Below are 25,943 nucleotides of genomic sequence, written 5' to 3'. Positions count from 1 at the left end.
GCTTAAACTATTACAAATGGCATCAGAGCCAGACACCGAGCGGTGTGCCAACAAAGACGCTAGCCCCCAAGGGGGTGGATTGTGAGATCCCACGTCAGTTGGAGAGGAGAACGAAGCGTTCTTTATAGGAATGTGAAAACCCCTCCCTAACAAACATGTTTTAAAACCGTAAGGCTGACGGCGATACATAACGATTCCAAACGGGTAATATCTACTAGCGGCGTACTTGGGCTGTTACACTGACATCCATATTTTCATTAAATTGAGGTCTCTACATTTTTCATCAACATTGTCATTTAAAACTTGAGTGTTAATATTACTCTCTTTAATTTTTCGTCATGAAAATTTTGAAGTTAAGGGTTTATTATGATTTCATGCAAGTGACACAGGTGAAACAAGATTTGAGGTTTCAAACATATGCATTGTCAAATTTGTAATAAGACACAAGAATAGACGAACAACGTTGTTCATTTGAAAAAAAAACTACGTACCATTATGTTATATTGCATTGTAATGAAACTATAAAAAGATGGTGGAATTCTGAGAAGATTTCCAAACCCATCATAACACGACGTACGACCAAACTGATTATTTAAACACGACATTGAAATGGAAAATTGAAGAAGAAACAAGAAACGTAAATGAAAGGATTTGGTTTCAAGCAGGGCATTGGAAGCCGGACGGAACCTTCTTTCCACAGTAGTTCAAAAGCAAGCTGAGGGAAGCTGAGAGGTCAATCTTGAGACCCAAGGCTCTGGCCTTCACTGCAGTGCAAAGGCACACAGCAGCTTCCAGGTCAACAAGGCCTTGGATTAGGGTGCAGCATGGGGATTTTGGTGGTGAGCCGATCACTAAGTGCACTAGATCGTCCAGCAAGTCGGCGCAGACGCCAAGCTTGAGGGTATCCCTGGGGCACTTGGGGAGTGATGGTTGCTGCCTTGACGGGGTGGGCTTGTGGGGCTTGGGTGGCGGCGGTGGGCAAGGGACATAGGTGGAGCTGACCATAGTGAAGAAGAGGAGGTTGAGGAGGAGGAGCGCAATGGGTGAAGAGAGCTTGGAAGCCATTGGTGGAGAGATATTGAAGGGTTTGTAGGTTTATGCGATGGCTTGTGAAGAATTATTTGAAGGGTTGGGGTTTGAGAATTTGTTGTATTTTAAAACAAAAATTCCTTATAAATTGCTGGATATGAAACACCCAACTTTTTCAGTTACTTTATTAACTTTTGAGGAATTGACTTGAGAGATGGGTTTTTAATTAGTTTGTCTTCATTGGGACCTCACGCATTTATGTATGTTGTGCATCATGATACATCTCCGTTATGTTAGTACATATGTGTACTTTCGATATTTATGTTCGTCGTGATATCATGTGGATCTTTCCCTCTGTGGTGTTCAGCGCGTCAGCACATTTAACCCAACGAGTCAAGCCTTAGGGGTATGTAAACGAGTCCATCCTTAACGGTCCATGTGCGCATGTGAGCTGTAATGACCCAAAATTTTCTACTTAATTTAAGGTCGCTACTGTATACGTACCATAAACATTGAATGCGGAAGACTTTATTTGAATTCCATAAAACATAACCTTTATTTTAAAACAAAGTCATGGACTTACGTGTTTTGAAAACATCTTTAAAACGACACAACAAAAGACTAAATAAAATGAATAGTTTAAGTTAAAAACATCCTATTCTAGTCCATGTCTAACAAAATAAATACCATTACCCTCTGCATGCGCCTTGGTCTCGAGTTGCGATATCGTCGTCAACCGTACCGGAATGCCTTACCTTAACCTGAAAAATGTAGTAGCATATGGCTTAGTATTTAAAGAAATACTCAGCAAGTGACACCACTATTGGGGTTAAATGCAACAATCACATGCAATGAAATGATGAGACCTATCTTTCGTTTCGTTTTCCCTACAATGCTGTCGTAACGGATAATTTTGGACGTGTACCATATACTCTACACACAGCCCATACGTGCGAGTATGGACTCACCAGCTAATTCACACACTGCTGGGCCACCTTCCTTATCCGGTGGGCATACTCTAGGAGCCCCTTAGGCCAGACACTCGGTAGAACTAGTAACCATCACGGCAGCGCTATGCAGAGCATAACGATCGTTGTCCTGCCATTGGATGTACGCGTCCGTACCCTCGTGATGGGATAGGGGTATCCCTCCCAAATGCATGAGCACACATAATGCATGAGGTCCCAAAACTTTTCCATTTTCATTATCCTTTAATACAACCCCGCTAGCATTATGTACGTATCATATCATTTTTCATATCGTTTCAGATATCGTTCATCATTCATGTCATATCGTTTCTCATCCTTCAATTCTCAAATCATACATAATTCTAACGGGGTTATACTTCATGTCATTTATCGTAATTTCATGTCATTCATATCGTGCTGTATACACACAATTTAGGAGACCTAACATAACGTTCTATGCTTTTAACATAACATTTCATCATATACACATCATACCATAACATATTGCATCACAATGTCTCATATCATAAACGAGTCATAACATAAACACTTCATAGTCATATCGTTCTCTAACTTATCATAGCCTTAACGTTCTTTACTTATCACAGACATATCATTACGTTAACGTACCTTAGTCATCTCATCACAAGAACTTAACCTAACGCTATCGTTCTATCAATCTATCACAACAATATCCCTTTCTACCCGTAGCCTAACTGTATTCTTCCATCAATCTCTCTTATCCATATCACTCTGGTATGTAACCTAACGTTAACGTTTCATGAACACATCGTACCGTAATTATTATTAAACAATTCACATATTATAACATATATGACACGTGCAGAATCACGGGGCACGTGTCAACAGCAAATATAACCATGCCGATAGTAAGTTCACTTACTTGGCTAGCTTAAATCGTTGCCACGAATATATCTTTAATGAATGTTCGATTCCGTCCTTTGAAATCCGAGTCAACCTATGTGAGCCCAGAAAATCAGTTTCAAGTTTGAAATCTATAAAATTATTTCTCTCATTTACATGGGTCCATTGTTAAAAGTCTTGAAATATAATCAATAATTATATTTTTATTAAAAATCTTATTTTCCATGGTTACTATGGTAGAAAGAAAAGTATATACAACTATTTAAGTTATTGTGAGCTTTACTACTCTCTGTATTTACCATCTGCATTTACCTTTCCCTCTATATTTAGTTTGTGGTTTTTAATTCCCTAATTTTTTTTTTTTTTTTTTTTTGTTCCCTATGCCCTTTTCATTCTGTTCTCATGTATTCTAAATTTACAGTGGATCTCTGTTTCCAAATCTTTCCTTACCTCAATGTTTACTGTTCACAAATTTTCATGGTCATTCTATTTTTAATCTATTCATTTGGCTACTAATATAAATTTAATCTAATATTACTAATGATTTGCTAGAATTCATATGAATGATGGACATTTAGTTTCTAACTCAAAGCTAAACCATTGTAATAATTCAACGAAGATCTAAATATAATTGACTGTGATTTCTAAAAAACAATAGGATAAAAGAAAATGAAGATTTAATATATATCTTATTGATCAGATCTATCTTCACATAAATCTCACATGAATCACAGCTGAGTAAAAAGGTCATTCTCATTTTTTTTTTCTCAAGTAAATCTGAAGTTGTTTTTCTGTTTATTTTTTTTTGCAAGGAACTGTTGCTCTGTGGCATGAGGATGAGTTGAGGAGAGATAATTGTGGGGAGGGATGAAAGGTTAGTGGAGAGGGGGAAAGGTTGTTTTTTTTTTTGTTTATTTATTTATTTATTTTTATTATTATTATTTTTTTATAATTATTTTATTTGTTTCTTTCTTTCTTTATTGTTGGGCTATTACATTAGCTTGTCTCAAAAAGTAACACACATCCAACCTTACCCAGACTAGAAAGAGCTCAATGTCATGTTATATTGTTTTAAAGTATAGGCCCTATCATGTATATGTTTGTTTGCATTATCTGACCCCAACCGTAGGGTTACTTATTGAGTATTTCTTAAAATACTAGCCACATACTACCCTTATATTTTAGGTAAAGGTAAAGCACCCCTACACATACGACCGTGATTCTAGAATGGTCATAGAAGCTAAGTTATGAGAGTAGTATGCATTGTTTTTCTTCATGGGTAGTTCAGGGTTCTCATCTTCGTACTGGAATCATGTTAATGTTTCTTTTCTAACGTTGATGGTACTTGTTATTTCTTATTTTTAAATTGAATGTGTAAATTCATAGCTTCATAAGAAAGATTCTAATGAGTATTTCGTTGAAGAATCGTACGTGTAGTGACACGTCTCATCCAGGTTAGTGAATGTAAGGCATTATCGTAATTTAAAAATAGAGACTATTGTCAACTAATCAAAATTTATTTGTTTATCCTAATAGAAGTTAGGATAATTCATAAAAATTAAAATGATTAATTGAGAGTGACGCCGACATAATATTTGATTGTTCAAAAACTATTTATTGTCTCGCCGACATAATATTTTAGTAGATCGAAAATAGAAAGTTTATAATTAAAATATATCAAAAAAAGAAAAAAGATGAACTTGAAAAATTGGAAGGCATCACTCCAAGACAATTTACTTAAAAGAAAGTCAAAGTAATGGACAAGCAAAGAGAGGTGTGTGACACATCCCAGAACTCCACCAATCAATACATTGCATAATCAAATATAAAAACATTAATTAGTCAATTTAATGACTTTTATTTCTTCCTTTTTTTTTTTACTCTTAATTTAAACTTTATTCTCCACTTGCAAACCATAAAAAGTCAAACCTTCAAGATTTGATCCATTAAAAAACATTATATTTCCTTTGTTGTTCATTCTTAATCAATCCCAAAAAAATCATATCAACTCTACCAATAATTTCTCTTTAACTATTCAAATATTGTAGTTTATTTTTAAATTAAAGTAAAAAAAAAAAAAAAAAAAAAAAACGGAATGAAATTGACCTACAAGAAATTAATATCCATATATTTATTTATTTATTTTTAAATTCAAATCCAACATTATAGTCAATGATATAATCCAATCCAATGATATATGTTCATTTTGGTTAATATTCTACATTTTATTAAAAAGATAGGTTTCATATTTATAATTTTAATTTCATGCGAAATAAATTTAATTCTTTTAATTAAAGTAGATTTTAAAAATTAAGAGGTGGAATTTATAATTATTTTAAATTAAGTCATTACTACACATAAGGATCTTGAAACAGATACAAATTTACTTCTCAATACAAGAATGTTTACCCTACTTCATGTGTTCCACGTGTTTATGCTCGGTAAGTACATGATCGACAAAACTCTAGTGATATATTATGAGCCTTTGCAGTTAGACAAAAGCTTGAGTAAAGAAAAAAAATATCTATATAGATTTTAGCTCGATAAATGATGAAATTGCACATTAGAGAGATAACATTTATCACATGAAAATGATGATGGAGAAGTTCCTAGAGTTATTCCAAGCTTAAGATGTGTGTGTTATTTCTCAATATTCATACTATCATTTCTTTTATTTCTAGCCAACGCCAATTTGGAGAACATGATGAAGAAAAAAGAAAATGGAGGAAGTCGATTTGGAGTTAGTTTTGGAACTATTCCTCGACGAGTAGGATAAAACGAACATCAACTCAAGAAATTTAGTGAACCCTGCACATGTCATTATTATGACTGTTTGCATGTATTATGTGATGCTATGCTATGTTATAAATTACGCTATGTCGTATTATGTATTGTTATAAGCTATGTTGTAATACAACTATACCATGTTACCATCTTGTGGAATTATATTTATGATATTGATGATATGATGCATAAAACTTCATACACCAAGCTATGTAAATTATGTTAATTAGGGAAGATATGACAATTATTACGGATGCATAACTCACAAACTTTGTATGTCATGAATGAATGAAGGTATGACTTGAATCATAAACTTATTTCATGGTTTTAAGCTATGGGGACCTCATGCATTTATGTGCGTCATTTGCACCAGGATACTTTCCCATTGTGATTAATACGAATGCGTACATTACGATATCTATTTTTGTCGTGATATTACGTGGGTCCTTTCTCCATGTGGTTTCTGGTAGCATGAGTGTGCATTAAACCGATGAATGAGGCCTAGGGAATATATACATGAGTCTATCTGGTGAGACTATGTGCACGTGCGTGGGCCGTGTGTATAAAAGTACTACACATTCAACCCTGCCCGGACTGAGTTTAAAGTCATGTCATGATGGTTTTATGAAATGATAGGTCCCACCATATTGCATTTGATTGCATTTTTCTTACTTCAACAGTGGGGTTACTTATGAATTATTTCATAAAATACTAAGTCGCATGTTACTCTTCTTTCTTAGGTACAGGTAAGGTACTCTCGTATGGATGTGACGGCGTCGCGGTGAAGGCCATGAGATCAAAGCTAGGGTATTGGGTTCATGTTTGTTTTAGTAGTCCTTAGGTTATATCACACCATCGCCTTATTTTTTTTTTTTTTATCTCATTTAAATTCACATTAGCTATTTTTTGCTATATTGTTCATAGCAATATTGTTTTAATGAATTTATTATGAATGTTTAAGTCCACGACATCGTTTATGAAATATTTTCATAGACTTTTCCACACGTATTAGCCATGTCATGCATGTAGTAGTATCTATATTTGATTAGGAAAATTAGGGTTGTATAGGCCTAGCCTTGTCACTACCTACAGTACCACCAGTGGCACCATCGATGTCTGTAGTAGTGTCGGTCCCCACTACGACTACCCTAATGTGGGAGACCTTTCGTTTAATAAATATAGACTATGACAACCAAATAACGAGCGTAGGCAACCAACAACCCTAAGATGATGCAAGAGATGAAATAATTATGAAATTGTAAGAGAAACGGCCTTTGTATCATCAATTGGACTGTTAAAGATCACGTGTTTGTTTAGATTGCTATCAGCTAATATCTAATTAAATCTCGTTGTAGTTAGGAGTTGATTTAGTTTTAATTTGTTTACTGCAGATTTCTAGGTAGATTTTTTAATATCTTTTTATATTCTCTCTATATATTTAGACCTTTCTTGGTCTTCATAATACAATTTTCTCCTCAACCATTCAATCACTCATTCTTTCACTAACAAATTGGTATCAAAGCCGTCTTCTTAAGGATCTGTGAGATCAAAATGGAAGGAGAATCCAGTTTTTTAGTTGTTGCACCACCAGTCTTCGATGGAGACAATTATCAAATGTGAAAAGTTCGTATGGAGACTTATTTGGAGGCTTTGGATATTTGGGAAGCAATAGAAGAGGATTACGAGGTCCCTCCACTTCCAGCAAATCCTATTGTAGCAAAAATCAAAGCACATAAGGAAAAGAAGACAAGAAAATCAAAGACAAAAGCTTGCCTATTTGCAGCCGTATCTCAAATGATCTTCATGCGAATAATGTCTCTCAAAACAGCAAAGGAAATTTGGGATTACCTCAAGGCGGAATATGAAGGAGATGAGAGGATTCGTGGAATAAAAGTCCTGAATTTGATTAGGGATTTTGAGTTTGTTGAAAATAACAATGGCTCTGATACCAACTTGTAGAAAATAGACGCTCGCTCTGAAATCAACTTGTTTAAATAACTCTCACGAACCTGTGAAGGAGGTGTCAAGAGGGGAGAGACAAGGGGACAAAAGAAATTATGAAAAAGCTATTTTCTATTACACTGTACACTTTGCTTTCTATCTCTTGTTCTTGCTCTCTGCCTCTTGCATTTTACAATAAAAACGAATCAATTTATAGGATTTCTAAGATATAAAATTAGCTATCTCATCATCCATTTTCTCCTTCAATGATTCTTGGCCCTTTATATTTTATTTGGCATTTTCACTCAAATTTAGAAAGTCTTACTTAACTTTAACAAAATAAAAAACTACCCTTCTCTTCTTTTTTTCATTTAAGTTTATTCCCAACAAAACTCCCCCACATAAACTTCAATGCTCTTGTTGTCTGTCATGCCAATCGTCTTCTTGTATTTGTCAAAAAGTACTTTCGGTAGCGGTTTTGTAAAGATGTCCGCAACTTGATCCTGACTTGCCACATGCAGCAATTTCACGTTTCCTTCCTTCACATGATCTCAGATTAAATTTAATCGAACGTCAATGTGTTTGCTTCTTTCACAGTTTACTAGGTTCTTGGCCAACTCAATTGCTGATTTGTTGTCAACTTGTATTAGGGTTGCACCTCGATGCTTTTGCTCCATCTTACTCAAAAGGTTTCTAAGCCATATTGCGTGACACACACATCAAGATGCTGCTACATTCTCAACTTGACACGTCGAGAGTGTCACGATCGGTTGCTTCTTTGAAAGCCAAGTAAATGTTGTGTTGCCCATGAAGAATACATAACCCGATGTACTTTTTCGATCGTCTATGTCTCCGCACCAATCACTGTCAGAGTAATCGACTAACTTGTAATATTCTGTTTTTCAGTAGAATAACCCAAGTGACAATGTTCCTTGGACGTATCGAGAACTCGCTTCAACGCTTAATAAAAGATCACTGTCAGAATAATTTGGCTCCTCCATGAACCGGCTTATTATGCCAACACTTAATAAAAGATCTAGCCTTGTGCATGTAAGATTGCGAAGGCTTCCCACCAGGCTTCTGTACCTATTTGCATCTACTCGTTCTCCTTCATCGTACTTTGAGAGCTTTGCACCTGGTTCCATTGGTGTAGATACCGGGTTGCAATTTTTCATCTTGTACTTCTTCAAAATTTCCTTTGCATATTTCTCCTGTGATATAAAAATACATATTTCTCCTTGTTTAACCTCCAAATCGAGGAAAAACTTTAACAAGCTCAAGTCTGTCATCTCAAATTCTCACATCATTGTGCTTTTGAACTCTTCTATCATTTCATTATTGTTGCCTGAGAAGATGAGGTCATCGACATAGAGAGCGACAAGTATCACATCGCCTCCACTCTTCTTTGTATAGTGTGAATGTTCGTGGGAACATTGCTTGTACCCGTTCTCCTTGAAGTATGTGTCGATACGAGTATTCCATCCTCATGGTGCTTGTTTCAACCCGTAAAGCGCCTTCTTCAATTTTAGTACCTTCTTCTCTTCTCCAATTTTCACATACCCGGGAGGTTGTTCGAGGTATACTTCTTCTTTAAGGACACCATTCAAGAATGCTGACTTGACATCCATTTGAAAAATTGGCCATTTGAATTAGGCTTTTTGGGAAATGATCAATCAGATTGTCTCCATTCTAGCGACGGGAACAAACACTTCATCATAGTCGATTCCCGCCTTTTGCTTGTATCCCTTCGCAACAAGTCGCGCCTTGTACCATTCAATCTCGCCTTGAGCATTCATCTTTTTCTTGAATACCCACTTCCCACCTATGGGCTGACTTCCTACCGGTAATTTTGTCACTTCCCATGTGTTGTTGCGATGAATCGGTTTGCCACTTCGTGTCTCGCACCGCCTTTTCAAAGCTGATATTTTCAGCATCTGCCATAAGACATACAAGGTGTACCTCATTAGTTGAGTCATACAAAACTCGCAAACTCCGCATTTTGGGTTGTCGTGGTTCATCTTCATCATTGAAAATTTCTGAGTCTGTTGGTGTAGCAACTGATGATTCTCCTACTTCGATGTTGACATCCGTCGAATTGTTCCAATCCCATTCGCTTGCTTCATTACTCGCACATTGTGACTCACTATCATCATCTTACTAATCGGGTCAAGTAGCTTGTATTCTTTTGTCTTCCCATCATATCAAATAAAGATATACCTTTTGCTTTTGTCTTCGAGCTTCATTCTTCGTTGGTCCGGTACGTGAGCATAAGCCACACTACCGAACACTTTAAGGGGGAGATATTGTAGGCTTTTGTCCGTTCCAAGCCTCTTGTGGTGTTTGATCATCTAACTTTGCATGTGGACATCGATTTTGTACGTAGATGGTGCATTGCACGGCTTCTGCCCAAAATTCCTTCGACATCATTTTTCTCTTAAGCATTGAGATATCCATGTCGAGAATGGCCCGGTTCTTTCTCTCGGCCACACCATTTTATTGAGGGGTGTACGGTGCGGCTAAAAATCACCTTATGCCTTGCTTCTCGCAGTACTCCATGAAAGCCGTCGAAGTATACTAGCCACATCTATCGGATCGTACAGGTTTGATGTGTCTACCAGTTTCCTTCTCCACCGTTACTTATGGAATTTTTTAACACCTCGAATGCCTTGGATTTTTATTTCAGATAGTAAGCCTAAGTATTCCGTGAGTGATCATCGATAAAGAAAATGAAATTCCTATTTTCGCTGAAGGACTCGGGGTTAATTGGTCCACATATATCTGTATTGATCAACTAGAGACGTTAGTTGGAAGGAGAAACGAAACATTTTTTTCGATGTTAAGCACTTTTTTACTGCTTTATACACTCCGTTTCTTTGACATTCTATTCTTAATCATCATGCCTAATCATTCCCCAAAAAAGTTTCTTAAAACATGGATAGTTACTCGGATTTTTTTAGCACGTGTTTCAAACGACCCGGTTTAGGGTTTGGGTTTTAAGCACTTTTTTACTGCTTTATACACTCTGTTTCTTCGACATTCTATTCTTGATCATCATGCCTATACATTCCCCACAAAAGTTTCAAAAAACATGGACAGTTACTCGGTTATTTTAGCACGTGTTTCAAACGTCCCGGTTTGGGGTTTTCGAATTAGGGGTTCGATTTTAAGCACTTTTTTTACTGCTTTATACACTCTGTTTCTTCGACAATCTATTCTAAATCATCATGCCTAATCATTCCTCACAAAAGTTTCTTAAAATATGAAAAGTTATTCAGTTTCTTTAGCACGTGTTTCAAACGTTTTGGTTTGAGGTTTCCGAATTAGGGTTTCGATTTTAAACACTTTTTTATTGCTTTATACACTCCGTTTCTTCAAAATTCTATTCTAAATCATCATGCCTCATCATTCCCTACAAAAGTTTCGAAAAACATGAACAGTTACTTGGTTTTTTAGCACGTGTTTCAAACGTCCCGGTTTGGGGTTTCTGAATTAGGGTTTCAATTTTAAGCACTTTTTTATTGCTTTATACACTCCATTTCTTCGACATTCTATTCTTCATCATCATGGCTAATCATTCTCCACAAAAGTTTCGAAAAATATTGACAGTTTATCGGTTTTTTAGAACGTGTTTGAAACGTCCCAGTTTGCAGTTTCCGAAATAGGGTTCGATTTTAAGCACTTTTTTACTGCTTTATACACTCTTTTTATTCAACATTCTATTCTAAATCATCATGCCTAATCCTTCCCCAAAAAAGTTTCTTAAAACATGGAAAGTTACTCGGTTTCTTTAGCACGTGTTTCAACGTCCCGATTTGGGTTTTTCGAATTAGGGTTTCGATTTGAAGCACTTTTTTGCTGCTTTATACACTCCATTTCATCAACATTCTATTCTAAACCATCATGCCTAATAATTCCCCACAAAAGTTTTGAAAAACATGTACGGTTGCTCGGTTTTTTTAGCACGAGTTTCAAACATCTCGGTTTGGGGTTTCCGAATTAGGGTTTCGATTTTAAGCTCTTTTTTACTGCTTTATACACTCCGTTTCTTCGAAATTCTATTCTAAATCATCATGCCTCGTCATTCCCTAAAAAAGTTTCGAAAAACATGGACAGTTACTTGTTTGAGAATAAGGAGTGATTGATTAGAGATGTAGTGCAAAGACTTGTTCAATGTCAAAATGAAAGGAAAAAGCTTTGCTCTAAATCCGATGGAGAAAGAGTAGACGACCTTTATATCCATAGCTAGTGCCACTAAGATTTGGCACAAAAGACTTGGGCTCTTTCATCATCGAGGTTTGCTTTAGATGCAGTTAAAGAAGCTGGTAGAAAGACTCGCCGACATTAATGATTACATAACTCTTTGCCGTGCTTGTAATTTTGGGGAACAACATAGGCAACCCTTTCCTAAACATTCATGGAGAGCCTCGAAAAAACTGCAGCTGGTTCATACTGATCTTTGTGGTCGTCAACAAACACCATCATTAAATGGTAATCTTTATTACATTGTTTTTATTGATGATCTAATGAGAATATGTTGGATCTTCTTGCTCAAGCAAAAGCCAGAAGTTGCGGATGTATTTTGAAATTCAAAGCCAGAGTTGAGAATGAAAGTGCATGCTTGATTCAGACTATAAGATCAGATAATTGCAAGGAGTACATTTAACCGTTTTTGTGAAGAGGCTTGAATTGAACATAAATTGACAGCAGTATACACTCCTCAACAGAATGACGTCAGTGAAAGGAGGAATAGGTTCATAATGGAGATGATATTTCATCTATTGAAGAGTTTAGATGACCATAAAGTATCTTGTACATCGTTCATGTTGTAGGATGATGCACAAATATGTTTCTCAGTACTAATGGTGGTTTAATCACACGACATTATGAGAAGAGTATTACTTGAGCATGGTCACATGTATAAAACAATAGGAATATACCAAGAATTCATGAGGCGAATGAGCTTATCCTAGCCTCGAAATTGGTCTACATGAAGACAAAGAAGGTAGAGAGATTCATCATAGACTTGGATGAAGGTGTTTGCCTCGACCTAGGCTTACTCAGTAAAGTTATTCATCAAGATTTTCTCAACTCGACCAAGGTGGCCTCAACCTAAGTGACTTATTTCTAGCCTCGATGGTTTAGGCCTCGACCTTGACTCTAAGATCATCCCTTTGTCATGGCTTTCTAATACTGCATGGGTAACAAATTTTGATTTAACTTATTTGATTCGGTTTGGCATTCCTCGTATTTTATTTTTTATTCACTCATTCCCATTTAGGTTTAGCTTCTTCTTTAGTCTCAAGTTAATGTTTTATGTAACGATCCTAAATTTTTACATACTTAGAGTCGCTACCAAGTCTCATGCTTATCTCTTAAATGCGGAATATAACTCTTAGATACTCATCATAAATAATGAAAAATTTAAAACACATTCAGAACACTTCAAACTACTAGAACACATTGTCGGTCTTACATTATCTACCCCTAAAAAGAACTTTCGTCCTCGAAAGTCTCAAACTCTTGTACCAACTCGGGGTATTTCTCTCTTATCTCGTCCTCACGCTCCCACGTGGCTTCCTCACTGTGGTGATTTCGCCACAGTACCTTAACGAACGCAACAATCCTGTTGCGTAAGGTTTTTACCTCTCTAGCTAAGATTCTTACTGGTTTTTCCTCGTAGCTCAGATCTTCATTGAGTTGGAGTGGTTCGTAGCTATTACGTGGATAGGATCCGTAATGTACTTCCTCAGCATCGACACATGAAATACATCATGTACTCCTGAGAGGGCTGGAGGTAAGGCTAACTTATACGCTACCGGACCAACTCGCTCTAGGATCTCGAATGGTCCAATGAATTTAGAACTTAACTTGCCCTTATGTCCGAATCTTAACACACCTTTCATAGGTGCCACCTTCAGGAATACTGGGTCCCCCACCTCAAACTCCAGGCTTTTACGCCTTACATCGGTGTAGCTTTTCTGTCAACTTTGAGCGGTACGCATCCTCGCTCGAATTTTCTGGACAGTCTCATTGGTGAGTCGAACCAACTCGGGTCCTACTAATTCTCTCTCTCCTACCTCGTCCCAACATCGTGGGGACCTACACCATTTCCCGTACAGGGCCTCAAACGGTGCCATTCCAATAGTTGCTTAGAAACTGTTGTTATACGAGAATTCCATTAGGTGGAGTTTGGAATCCCAACTTTCCTTAAAATCTAGTACGCAAGCGCGTAGCATGTCCTCTAGAATTTGGTTTAAACGCTCCATTTGTCCATCTGTTTGGGGCTGAAAGTCGGTACTAAAGTCGAGGTGGGTATCCAGTGCTTTTTGAAGTTCGCGCCAAAACGCTGACGTAAAGCATGGATCCCGATCCGACACTATAGACACTGGGACTCCATGTAGTCTTACTATTTCTTTCACGTACAGTTGTGCCCAATTGTCAACTGTATATGTAACCTTCCTAGGTAGAAAGTGTGCCGACTTGGTCAACCTATCGACAACTACCCAGATCACTGTATAGCCTTTGGGCGTTTTGGGTAAACCTACTATGAAGTCCATCGCTATGTTTTCCCACTTCCACTCTGGTATGCTAAGGGGCTGCAACAACCCCGCCGCCTTTTGTCTTGGAGCTTTCACTTGTTGACAAACTAAGCACTTGCTCACAAACTCGGCCACATTCCTCTTCATGCTCTTCCACCAAAAGTGTTGTTTTAAATCTTGGTACATCTTAGTACCTCCTGGATGCATGGCAAATGGTGAGTTGTGAGCTTCCATCAGTATTTCCTTCCTTAAATCTTCTATTGTCGGAACACATAAGCGTCCCTAATACAATAGTCCTTCATCTGATGACTTCGAGAATCCATCTACTGGACTTTCGTCTAGCTGTCCTAGGACTTTCTGTAGGTTAGGATCCTCTCGTTGGGAGGTAATAATTCTCTGCCTAAGCGTAGGTTGTACCGTGAGTTGGGCCAGCTGTGCTATGACTCCCTCGGTCGCTACAGCTATGTTGGCTCACTCGAACTCTCTTTGTACCCTTACTTCCCTCGTAATGAGGGCCGACGAGTGGACCGTCTTCCTACTCAAGGCATCTGCAACCACATTTGCTTTCCCGGGGTGGTACTGGATATCTACGTCATAATCCTTCACCAATTCTAACCACCTTCTCTGCCTCATGTTTAACTCTTTCTGGGTGAAGAAGTATTTCAAACTTTTGTGGTCGGTAAAAATTTGGGTTTTCTCGCCATACAGGTAATGTCGCCAGATTTTCAGCGCGAACACTACAGCGGCCAATTCTAGGTCATGGGTAGGGTAGTTCTTTTCATATTCTTTAAGTTGACGAGATGCGTATGCGACAACCTTGCCGTGTTGCATTAACACACATCCCAGTCCTTTCATGGAGGCATCACTATAGATCACATATCCTTCTGAGCTCTCGGGTACTATGAGTACCGGGGCGGTTACCAATCTCTCTTTTAGGTTCTGGAAGCTTGCCTCACAAGCATCATCCCATCTAAATGGCACCCTTTTTTTGTTAACTTTGTTAAAGGCGAGGATATTTTAGCGAAGTCCTGCACGAACCTTCGATAATATCCCGCCAATCCTAGGAAACTCCTTACTTCCGTTACCGTAGTTGGGCGTTCCCACTTTGTGATCGCTTCGACCTTGGTGGGATCTACAGATATTCTGTCCTTTGACACCACGTGTCCTAGGAAAGAGACTTGTCGTAACCAAAATTCGCATTTGGAGAACTTGGCATACAACTTGTGCTCTCTTAGGGTGGTTAGGACTTTTCGGAGGTGTTCCTCGTGCTCTAGGTCGGTTCTCGAGTATATGAGGATGTCGTCAATGAACACAATCACGAACATGTCTAGGCATTCTTTGAATACCTGGTTCATTAACTCCATAAATACAGTTGGGGCATTGGTGAGGCCAAATGACATCACTACAAACTCGTAGTGATCGTACCTTGTCCTAAACGCTATTTTTGGTACGTCTAACTGTAACGACCCTAAATTTCCACATACTCAGAGTTGCTACTAACGTCTCATGCTCATCTATAATGCGGAAATATAACTCTTACATGAACATAGTTGATAACGTAAACTTCAAAAAAACGTTTAAAACAACTTCTTCTCTGGAAAACACAGCCATGGTCTTATGTGTTTAAATATGAAATACTGAAATTTAGAGAAAACAAAAACAAATACAAAATAATTTAAAACAATGAAATGAAAAACAACCTATTCTAACTTAAGACTAGAAATTTAAATATACATCTACCCTAATGCACGTGCCACAGTCTCTGCTCGCGATGCCGCCGTCCTTCATACAAGTGAGCGTTGCCTTTACCTGAAAAATGATGTGGCACACGGCCTGAGTATTTCAAAGAATACTCAGTAAGTGGCCCCACTATAGGGGCCATGCAAATGCAAACACATGCAATCATGATTTAGGGACCTATCTCTAATCATCTTAGGGTTGGCCTCTAGTCTCGGACAAATTGGATGTGTAGTACTTCCCTACACACGACTCACACGTGCGAGTGTGAGTCCCCAGGGCGCTCGTACACCCCCTGGACCCTCTGGTCAAGCTAATCTGTAGCGACGTCCGGAGGTTAGCGGAACTCCATAGTGTCATGCGCCTCATGAACACCCTCATCTGTGTGCTTTCGCACCTGTGCGCATTCGCGCTCATCATAAGGTGCGCGTCCGCACTCATCATCTCTAGGGGAAGTAGCCCTATGCTTTTGAACATACAAAATGCATGAGGTCCCTCTAAATCCATCGTAATGTCTCTTCTGACACAACCCTCTAGTCTCATCTCTTTGTTACTCTAGGTAACGCATACTCGTGGATATTTATATTAATATCATTTTCATGCTCTTAGGGTTGTGTCCAACGTCGATCTAACGACATGATGCAATATGACACTCATCATCATCTAGCATGCTCAATATGGAAAAAATCATCATATTAAGGTAAAAATCATGCAATCATCATGCTCATCATAATGTCACAACGTGCGTCAAACATATCAAGTGTCACTCAACAAAATATGTATATAACATATCAAGTGTCAAACTTATTCTTATTATTATATCTTTTTTTTCTTTTTTTTTCTTTTATTTTTTTTCGGGTCGTTACATGAATCGTCCCGGCGCTCGCCTGGACCCTTTAATCAAGCTAATCTGTAACGACGTCTGGAAGTCAGCGGAACCCCATAGTGTCATGAACTATTCAAACTTGATAGTTTGGCTAATTATCATAGGTTTAATGTATGGAGCACAATTACGAGTATGAACTATTTATTGGGCTGTTTTTCTTGAGGCTTCAACTCTACCGGAGAAAGGAGAGACTTAAAATATAAATATATCTAAGAATAGTTGATCGCTTGTGGATGTATAGAATAAAATGATGTAAAATTCACAAGAATAAATGCAAGTATACACTATCACAAGTACCAAGTAATAAGTAAATTATCGATTCCATAGGGAACCTATCTTTTTTATTAATTTTATCGCTTGAAATTGAGTTTTTGGGTAACATTCAAATGGGTGTTGGAGATTTTAACTATTTAAACAAAACTAAAACAGAGTGCTACTGCTGTCGAAAAACAGAAAATTATGAGACAATCAACTATAATGAAGAAGGTTCGGCTAAGAGAGATTAAATAGATAAGTTGTTGAGTTTTGTGGTTGATTTTAGTTCCTTTTAATAGATTCTCAAGCCCACTTCCGAGGGTCATGAATGGTGATTATTTCCATAATCATTGTAATTTCTATTAACAAGGCTATAGGAGAAGAATTATTCCTAACCCTTCTATTACCCTTCAAGTCTCCTTGCAATCAAACTAGAGTATTAAAGAGAATTTCATTTCTTGCTCTCTTCTCCCGAACAAGAGAACAACTATGTATGTAAAGTAGCTAATTAAACATACATGTAAATCATTAACAACAACTCTTTAATAAACTAAAATCATACCGTCAACATACTTAAACTATATAAAACTCTCTCGCCTCCCCTATTAAGTTTAGCTCTCCATACAAACTGAATTAAATAGAGGAATCTGCATCTTGATCAAGTAAAATTGATGGAATAAGAAAAGAGAATAAGGAAATAGAGAGTTATCCCGATTTGTTGTCGTTCGTCAATGGAAGTTCCCTTCTCTTGAGCTCTCACGTCCACCTCTTTGCCCTAATCAATCCTTGTTGGTCTCCTTTTTCTTCTGCTGTCAACAGCTGCTGGATTAGGGTTTTCTTCTTCTTCTCTAGTTTCATAGCAGTTCACTGCAGCAGAGGCTGCTGCTGTGTAATTCGATTTTTCTCCCCAAAGTGTGGCTCTCCTCCTCTTAATCTTCCTTTTCCTTTTATATTGAGCATGGGTTCCCCTTTAGGGCTGAAAATGAATAAGTTGTCCACATAGGATGTTCCTCATTGGGTAATCAATGACCCACTTGGACTACTGACGTAGATTTAAAATTTCCATGTCATCCCCAATTTGTTTCCAAATTTGCTACTCCCACGTGGTTTAGCATACAATTAAAATCGATTTATGCAAAATTATATTTTTTTTTCATGTTGGACCGCAATAAACGATTTCATGTTCACTAAGTAGAATAAATGGGGTAATAAATGAGTAAATTGTGAATAAGAGTGCAATATTAACTACAAAAGGACTTAATATGACTCTACTATTAGAGAGTTATCAATAGCTCAACAATCCTCACATTTGTGCCGATCAAGGTAGGTCTTAAACAAAGATACTCTAATTTTCCATACGTTAATAACTTCGCCTACGAAATGGCTTTAATGTTGGCTTGGTTGAATGACTTATATGATGTACGAATGACGAATTTTTCATGATTGTTTGATGCGTTTTGTGGTATGTTATGTTTATGCAATGATACAAGATGTACTATAATATGATTATGTCATGTTATGGAACTATGTTGTGATGTTAATGTTGTATGATGCATGAACCTCCATATATTACACTACATAAACTACGATATCATGTACGTCGTGATATTATGCACGCTCCTTTCCCTCCATAGCTTCTGCCAACGTGAGTGTAAGCTAGCCCAACAAGTAGACTTAGAGGATACGTATACGAGTCTGCTAGGTGGATCTATGTGTGCATGTGTAGAGAAATATTACACATTCAGCTCTATCCAGACTGAAAAGTAGAGATCGTTGCATGTATTTCCATTTTCCGACCGCAACAGTGTGATTATTTACTGAGTATTTTTTTAAATTATCAAACCAAGTGCTATTTTTTTTAGATGAAGGCAAGACAACCATGTAGGGTCACTATATAGGCTATGAGAATGAAAGTATGATAGTTGCATTTTCTATTCAAGTTATAGCCCTTAGGTTAGATATCAAAATTAGTTACTTAACATTAATGTTTCAAATGTTAATATTGACAAAAAAAATATCGAAGTCTCGATTTTATGGAAATGTTAATATCAATAGATAATTTTGAAAAAAAGGGAAAAAAAGAAAAAATAAATTAGGTCACAATAGAGGCAAACTAGTCATTTTGCTCTTATTACTTGAGGGTCTCTTTTGGCTGAGGCATAATTTGGAAAAGAGAAAAAAGAGGGGAGAGGAAGAAGAAAGAAGAGGGAAGAAGATTAAGATTTTGAGGAAGGAGGAGGAATTCGGATCTGAATGGACGCCGAGATTCGAGTCCCCAATCTAAACCGTCAATAGTCTGAGGCAAGGTGCTCTAACGAATCGCACCTTCCTATTTCGTCAAAACGTCCAAGAACTTCAGGTTAGTCCATGAGTGTCTAGATCGAGAAATCATTAAGATTTTCGTGTGTTAGTGACGTTTTGTGTTGATCCTTGGACTCTTACCCTCAACAGCGCTATCTGGTTAATTCTGGAGTGAAGGCGGCCAAGATTGACGTTCGAATCGGAGTTTCAAGAAAACGTGATTTTTGGTAAGAACTCGTATTTTTTTCTCCAAATTTGAACTCAAATAATAAGATCTGTGATTATCAGAAAATTTTAAGAAAATTGTTTCGAAGGAGTAGAATATGAGATCTACAAGGTTCGTGAAGAAAATTTGTCGAATTGGATTACAAATTGGAAGATAAAAAAGTCGAAAGAAAATAGATCGAAACGTGAAGAGACCTGGAAAATGAAAAAAAAACGCAGGAGAGAGGGTGGAGGCCGCCACGCATCGGTCGGCAATGGAGGAGAGCGGCGAAACCGGTGATCGACACGTGTCGATCACCGGCTGGTGAGGCACGACATCACCCGGCAGGACACGCGTCAGGCGCGCAGACTTGGCTGGCCCGACCTGCGCCGCACGTGAAGCGCCCGACCTAGTGCCTCTGACCTGCGCCTACGCGGGGAGCAGCGCGTGGGGCACGCGCGCATAGTGACCCTCCACGGCACGCGTGTCGCGCGTGGGGGCGCGTGAGGCACCGATTTTCTTCCTATTCGGTCTCTATTTGCTTGTTTTCCGATCCGATTTTGATGCTGACACTATTATTATGTGAATTAGGACTTGTGAAGGAAATTTCAGATTTGTTGGAATCCATTCCGTCAAGAAAACTCAAACTCGGGAAGGCACGCGTCAACCAAGTAAGTAGCCATTTGGATTCCCACGAGCAGTACTTGTAGGAACCGCTAGGAACAAGCATGCATGCTACCACCTATGAAATTAGCTAGCCGGACTTAGCATAATATTGTATAGAAACTGCGAATATGAGATGATTATGGAAAGCTAGATACGAAATGTGTGTTAAATCTGTTTTGATTGAGACTCTGATAATGTATGTATGCATGAGGAGGTTGGGAAACTTGTGAAATCTGCGCTCTGGGTAAAGATGGACGTTATCTTCCCGTTGAGCATGTTTGTTAATATTGCATGAACTGCTGCGTGTTAACTCTTATGCATGATGATTGCTGGTGTATCTTTCTTGATGAATAGGAAGAAATTATGAGCTTAGATTAGGGTGCTTGTGACTAAGTAGGCTAGACGAGACCCTTGATTGGGGGAACTCTAGAATACCGTGCAATTAGACCCACAAAATGATTACCTGCAGATCCAGAGTCCAGAATTCCAAATCTGATAGGTTTGTGAGACCAGGCACGAGAATCCTAGAGATACACGAATCCATGTCTAAGCCACCAGGTTCCACCCTAGAAAGAATAATAGGTCACCACGGTAACTATAGGTAGCCCGCTAGAGTTGAGCAGTGTAGGTAGTGTCATCAGAACCTCACTTCCCTCTCTCCTTCGATATCGTACCGTCGAGACAAAGCACCGGTACGGTGATCGTTGAGCTTAGCAGATCCGGATACGGAAGTGTGACAGGTGCCCAGACCTAGTGGTGATAGCTAAGGGGTCTTCTGAACAGGACTCCTGGGCCGTAGAAATCCGTCCCTGAGCGGGGGACGTGGAGCCAAATAGGATGACTCAGTAGCTGATCGGCACACAGGGGGTCGCACCCCGTTTAGTGGATGTATGGTCCCGTGTGAGGGTCGTCAGTTAACCTCCATGGATGATGCTCAGAGAGAGTCACATTTTTAGATCCAGCCATACAATCCCCTCAGATTTACTTATGAGGTCGCACCTCACCTCAGAACACTAACCATTTCACTGCTTAAGATGGGCAAGCCTCCTAAGATACAGAAAAGAGAGTTGCAGCTTAGATCACTCTCCTTAGAAACTCGAGAAAGACCGTGGTTACCCACCAAGATAAGGATGCGAAAAGAGCCTACAAGTAGCCTGCTTACTGAGTATTTTTATACTCATTCCTTTCTACTCATTTTTTTCAGGTGAGTGATGCCATGGATCGAGGCGGGAATGCATGTTGAATCTTAATGCGACAGAGGAGTGTCCTTGGGCATCTAGGAGTATGTGCATAATTTTGTTAGATTTGTCATGAATTGCTTGTAAACCATTTCCATACTTTTCTTACTTGAACACCTTGTTTTGGATTTTAAACCTTTTACGTAATTGCAAAAGTATTTTTTTTTTAATCTCATCTTCTCTATTTGTTATTACACGATTTCATTGCATAGTCTGTTGGTCCAGCCCTTGATTTCGAGATTCAAATTTTGGGCTGTGACACTTCAACCCTACCGGAGGAAGGAGAGACTTAAAATATAAATATATCTAAGAATAGCTCAACAATCCTCACATTTGTGCCAATCAAGGTAGGTCTTAAACAAAGATACTCTAATTTTCCATACGTTAATAACTTCGCCTACGAAATGGCTTTAATGTTGGCTTGGTTGTATGATGCATGAACCTTCATATATTACACTACATAAACTACGATATCATGTACGTCGTGGTATTATGCACGCTCCTTTCCGTCCATAGCTTCTGCCAACGTGAGTTTAGGCTAGCCCAACAAGTAGACTTAGAGGATACGTATACGAGTCAGCTAGGTGGATCTATGTGTGCATGTGTAGGGAAATATTTCACATTCAACTCTATCCAGACTGAAAAGTAGAGATCGTTGCATGTATTTGCATTTTCCGACCGCAACAGTGTGATTATTTACTGAGTATTTTTTTAAATTATCAAACCAAGTGCTATTTTTTTTAGATGAAGGTAAGACAACCATGTAGGGTCACTATATAGGCTATGAGAATGAAGGTATGATAGTTGCATTTTCTATTCAAATTATAACCCTTAGGTTAGATATCAAAATTAGTTACTTAACATTAATGTTTAAAATATGGAAGTCTCGATTTTATGGAAATGTCAATATCAATTGATAATTTTGAAAAAAAAAAAAAATATATACAACAAAAATACGAATAAATTAAATTAATAAAATAATAAAAAAAAAACTATTTTACAATTTTAAATATATTAAAATACTTATCATTGACTCGAGATAAAAGAGGCATATGATGATGTAATTAATATGAAGTATAATGGATAACAATTCAAAAATTATGAAAAGGTTGTAATAAATAATTATTTGAAGAAAAAAATTAATTGCCCAGGTTAGTGAACCACTAATTATTCATCGTCTTCTTCAAAATTAAAATTAAAGTTGTTTCTATAAATAATTAAATAAATAAATAAAGAAAAGAAAAAGAAAAAATGTAGCAATTAAATCTACAATTTGCATTTCATTGACCGTGACCGAGAGTATTGACACGGACCATTGTATTCTTTTTTCATTAATATGTCGATATCTAATATTGTCCACCAAATCCACTTTTTAATCATATTGTATAAAATTGACCTTATATTTAATAAAAATATCAACACATAATATTAATAATAACCCTCTTCCTCGTTTAGAATAGTAAATTCTTATACGACGGTTTAAATATTCTCAAAAAATTTTCAAAAGTTCCCAAGGACTATGAGATCTCACGTCGGTTGAAAAAGAGAACGAAACATTTCTTAAAGTAATGTGGAAACATCTCTCACATACACATTTTAAAACCATGAGACTAACGGCGATACGTAACGGGCCAAAGTAGATAATCCCTGCTAACGGTGAGCTTAGGCTATTACAAATGGCATCAGAGCCAGACACCGAGCGGTGAGCCAACAAAGAAGCTGGCCCCCAAGGGGGTGGATTGTGAGATCCCACGTCAGTTGGAGAGGAGAACGAAGCGTTCTTTATAGGAATGTGAAAACCTCTCCCTAACAAACATGTTTTAAAACCGTAAGGCTGACGGCGATACATAACGATTCCAAACGGATAATATCTACTAGCGGCGTACTTGGGCTATTACACTGACATCCATATTTTCATTAAATTGAGGTCTCTACATTTTTCATCAACATTGTCATTTAAAACTTGAGTGTTAATATTACTCTCTTTAATTTTTCGTCATGAAAATTTTGAAGTTAAGGGTTTATTACGATTTCATGCAAGTGACACAGGTGAAACAAGATTTGAGGTTTCAAACATATACATTGTCGAATTTGTAATAAGACACAAGAATAGACGAACAACGTTGTTCATTTGAAAAAAAAAACTACGTACCATTATGTTACATTGCATTGTAATGAAACTATAAAAAGATGGTGGAATTCTGAAAAGATTTCCAAACCCATCATAACACGACGTACGACCAAACCGATTATTTAAACACGACATTGAAGTGGAAAATTGAAGAAGAAACAAGAAACGGAAATGAAAGGATTTGGTTTCAAGCAGGGCATTGGAAGCCGGACGGAACCTTCTTTCCACAGTAGTTCAAAAGCAAGCTGAGGGAAACTGAGAGGTCAATCTTGAGACCCAAGGCTCTGGCCTTCACCGCAGTGCAAAGGCACACAGCAGCTTCCAGGTCAACAAGGCCTTGGATTAGGGTGCAGCATGGGAATTTTGGTGGTGAGCCGATCACTAAGTGCACTAGATCATCCAGCAAGTCGGCGCAGACGCCAAGCTTGAGGGTGTCCCTGGGGCACTTGGGGAGTGATGGTTGCTGCCTTGACGGGGTGGGCTTGTGGGGCTTGGGTGGCGGCGGTGGGCCAGGGACATAGGTGGAGCTGACCATAATGAAGAAGAGGAGGTTGAGGAGGAGGAGGAAGGCAATGGGTGAAGAGAGCTTGGAAGCCATTGGTGTTGAGATATTGAAGGGTTTGTAGGTTTGTGCGATGGCTTGTGAAGAATTATGAGAAGGGTTAGGGTTTTTATAAATGGGGTTTGGGAATTTGTTGTATTTTAAAACAAAAATTCCTTATAAATTGCTCGATATCAAACACCTAACTCTTTGAGTTAATTTATTAAGTTTTGAGGAATTGATTTGAGAGATGGGTTTTTAATTAGTTTGTCTTTTTTAAAAGTATTATAAAAATGTCAAATGGCCTACAAACGAGACGTAGTGATGTTCCATAATAAGATATCAAATACTTTTTAAAATAAATTATTGTGGTTTGTATAGTTGGAAAATAATATTTGATAGAACCCTTCCAGACAAGTGGGTAATAGATGATAATCTAGAGATTATTTTTAGCACAAAAAATTTTTACAAATATAATATGGCTTTTTTTTTAATATAACTATGAGATTCCACGTCATTTTGAAGGAGTAACTAAACATTTTTTTGTTTTTTTTATAAGGGTGTGGAAACCTCTCCCTAGTAAATTGTAAAATTGGCGGCGATAAATAATGAGTCAAAGCGGATAGATATATGTTAACAATGAGTTTTGATATATATTGATGTTAGTATGACATAACCGTACAACTTCTAAAACATGACAAGACTAAGATTGTTATTACATGCATGCTTTGAAAATCTTTTAAAGTTTACTTAGGATGAAAATGGTTATAAGATAAAAGATCTCTAAAAAAAAAAACAAAAAATAGACTTTTATTTAGGATCCCAAAAATGAATTTTAAAACATAAATTGGACCGTTAAACTTCGATATGGGCTATAAAGTGTTGTTTGCGAATAAGCAGTGATTGATTAGAGATGTAGTGGCAAAGACTTGTTCAATGTCAAAATGAAAGAAAAAAGCTTTGCTCTAAATCCGATGGAGAGAGAGCAGATGACCTTTATATCAAGAGCTAGTGCCACTGAGATTTGGCACAAAAGACTTGGGCACTTTCATCATTGAGGTTTGCTTTAGATGCAGTCAAAGAAGCTGGTAAAAAGACTCGCTGACATTAATTAGTACATTCCTCTTTGCCGTGCTTGTAATTTTGGGGAGCAACATAGCCAACCCTTTCCTAAACATTCATGGAGAGCCTCGAAAAAACTGCAGCTGGTTCATACTGATCTTTGTGGTCGTCAACGAACAACATCATTAAATGGTAATCTTTATTACATTGTTTTTATTTATGATCCAACGAGAATGTGTTGGATCTTCTTGCTGAAGCAAAAGCCAGAAGAAGCGGGTGTATTTTGAAATTCAAAGCCAGAGTTGAGAATGAAAGTGCATGCTTGATTCAGACTATAAGATCAGATAATGGCAAGGAGTACACTTCAGAAACTTTTAACAGGTTTTGTGAAGAGGCTGGAATTGAAAATCAATTGACAGTACTATACACTCCTCAAAAGAATGACGTCAGTGAAAGGAGGAATAGATTCATAATGGAGATGATATTTCATCTATTGAAGAGTTTAGATGACCATAAAGTATCTTGTGCATCGTTCATGTTCTAGGATGATGCACAAATGTGTTTCTCAGTCCTAATGGTGGTGTAATCACACGACATTATGAGAAGAGTATTACTTGAGCATGGCCACATGTATAAAACAATAGGAATTCACCAAGAATTCATGAGGCGAATGAGCATAGCCTTGTTGAGTTTTATGTCCTAAAACTCATAGTTTGTAAACAAAAACATATTCTATTTTCAATAAAGTTATTATTGTTGTTTATTCAGTAAAGAT

At 37.6% G+C, this 25,943-nt stretch overlaps 2 pseudogenes; both read right to left on the bottom strand.

Moving 5' to 3' along the window:
* Positions 1-657: 657 nt before the first annotated feature.
* LOC147791422 (14 kDa proline-rich protein DC2.15 pseudogene) lies at positions 658-1,065 on the bottom strand (annotated as a pseudogene).
* A 22,685-nt stretch (positions 1,066-23,750) lies between these two features.
* On the bottom strand, positions 23,751-24,163 carry LOC147791421 (14 kDa proline-rich protein DC2.15 pseudogene; annotated as a pseudogene).
* Between the last annotated feature and the right edge of the window lie 1,780 nt (positions 24,164-25,943).

The sequence above is a fragment of the Cucurbita pepo genome, chromosome 8 (genome assembly GCF_057944985.1).
Source record: "Cucurbita pepo subsp. pepo isolate OVF chromosome 8, ASM5794498v1, whole genome shotgun sequence".
NCBI classification, from domain to species: domain Eukaryota; kingdom Viridiplantae; phylum Streptophyta; class Magnoliopsida; order Cucurbitales; family Cucurbitaceae; genus Cucurbita; species Cucurbita pepo.
This window is presented reverse-complemented; position numbering and strand designations above follow the sequence as displayed.